This window comes from Musca autumnalis, unplaced genomic scaffold (assembly GCF_047663935.1).
Source record: "Musca autumnalis isolate F117 unplaced genomic scaffold, ASM4766393v1 scaffold_129, whole genome shotgun sequence".
Classification (NCBI taxonomy): domain Eukaryota; kingdom Metazoa; phylum Arthropoda; class Insecta; order Diptera; family Muscidae; genus Musca; species Musca autumnalis.
In genome coordinates, this window is record NW_027411677.1 from 223,316 (window position 1) to 225,504 (window position 2,189).

Consider the following 2,189-nt stretch of genomic DNA (forward strand, 5'->3'; position numbering starts at 1 on the left):
GAGAACTATGATGAAAAACAAGAATTCAAATCGTTGCCCTCATGGGACTTGTGTTACGAACTGTTAAGTCGTCGTTGTCAGTTTCTCGAAAGCCATAGAAATAGAACTGAATTTCCTGAAAATATAATTCCAAACAAACCTAAATCTCCTAGATTCAATCGGTCGGCTCATACGTTTGTCAACTCAAATTCGAACTGTTCATATTGTAACTCAAGTGAACATCACCTCTCAACTTGCTCGTCGTTCGCTAACATCGTTGTTTCGGAACGTTTTAATTTCGTAAAACGTAATGGACACTGTATTAACTGCCTTCGAAAAGGGCATATGGTCTCGAAGTGTTCCTCAAAATCTCGATGCAGAGTTTGTGATTCTGCACATCATACTATATTGCATATATTTAGTAGCCCAGAACAACATAGTACTTTAAATTCGAATAATAATTCACCGCAACCGTCAACCAGTGGAAATCCAGTTTCGTTAGTGGCTCGTTCATTCAAGAGAGCAATAATTCCGACTGCAGTGATTCTAATGAAGGACAATTGTGGTAACTTTCAGACGGTAAGAGCTTTACTCGACTCATGTTCCGAACTCAATTTCATTTCGGAGGAAACAGCAAAAAGGCTAAAATTAAAATTTAAACCGTTTTCTCAAGAAATCTCTGGAATTGGAGAAGTTAGAACTGCAATTAAATATTCTGTCGAGGCTACATTAAAATGAAGATGTAGTTCGTTCGAGTGGTCCTCCAGTTTCGCAGTTACTAAAACTATTTCGTCTCGTCAGCCTGGAGAGTTTCTCAATAAAACGCAGTGGAAGATTCCTCCGAATATTGAACTTGCAGATCCGTTGTTCTACAAGCCTCAACCTATCGACGTGCTCCTGAGTGCCGAAGTATTTTTCGATTTGTTGCTGGATGGCAAAATTTCGTTGGGAAATGGTCTGCCATGTCTTACAAATACAGTTTTCGGGTGGATAGTTGGTGGTTCGTCGCCTAGTCGTTCCAATTCAAATTCGTTGATGTGTAACTTAATCGTAGGTACACGAGAACAAAATATTGATGAAATTTCGAAACAAATCTGGGAAATTGAAGAGTATTCCGAATCTTCTACACCATGCAATGAAGAAGAACAAGCATGCAAGGATCATTTGGCGAAAATAGTCGTTTCGGTTCTTATGGAAGTATACAAGATCGTCTTCCATTCAAGAAATTACCCAATTATCGTGGTAGCTCATTGGAAATATCTCGTAGACGTTTTTTGTCGCTCGAAAGACGACTTGAACGTGACTCAACTTTGAAATCGATGTATGAAGCAATCATGCAAGAATATGTATCGCTCGGACACATGTCGCCCTATACTCAATCGTTTTATACTTTGCTTTTTCTTATACCTCATCCTGCCGTTCTCAAACCACATAGTAGTTCTACAAAACTTCGAGTAGCATTTAATGGTTCCGCTCGCACTTCGTCGAATCATTCGTTGAATGATACATTGATGGTCGGTCCAACAATACAACAGGATTTGATCACCACACTCTTTTCGTTTCGTTGGATCAAATACGCTCTTACTGCAGAAATATCAAAGATGTATCAGCAGTTTCGAATTGAAGAACCAGACAGAAGGTTTCAAATCGTTTTGTGGAGAAATAACGAAGATGAATATATAAAGGTATCTCAACTTAACACTATTAATAATGGCTTATCGGCCGCCCCTTTTTTGTTTCGTAGTTTGTTTCTCATTGCAGATAAATACAAAACATCGCATTCTTGTGGTTCGGAGGTCTTTCGAGAAGATCTTTACGTCGATGACGTACATATTGGCGCCGATAACATCGAAACTCTAGCTCTCGAGAGGGACGAGTTAATACAAATCTTAAAATGGCATGGTTTCGAATTGACTGAACCGTATAGCAACCATGCGTCGCTCACTTCGAATGATGGTTCTGAAATCATCATAAAAACATGGGACAACAACATCATCAAAAACTTGTGCATGTCTTGGAAACATCAGCAAGATGTCTTCATTTATCGATTAGAGTTGCCTGATGTCACAAAACCTAGAAGAAGATCAATTTTGTCGCTCGTATCTAGAAATCTACAATTTACTTGGAATTTGAAATTGTTGAAAGTCTCTGCCAGCAAAATTCAATATGTTATCAAAATCAAACCCAGGATCGAAAATTTCCTAGCATCT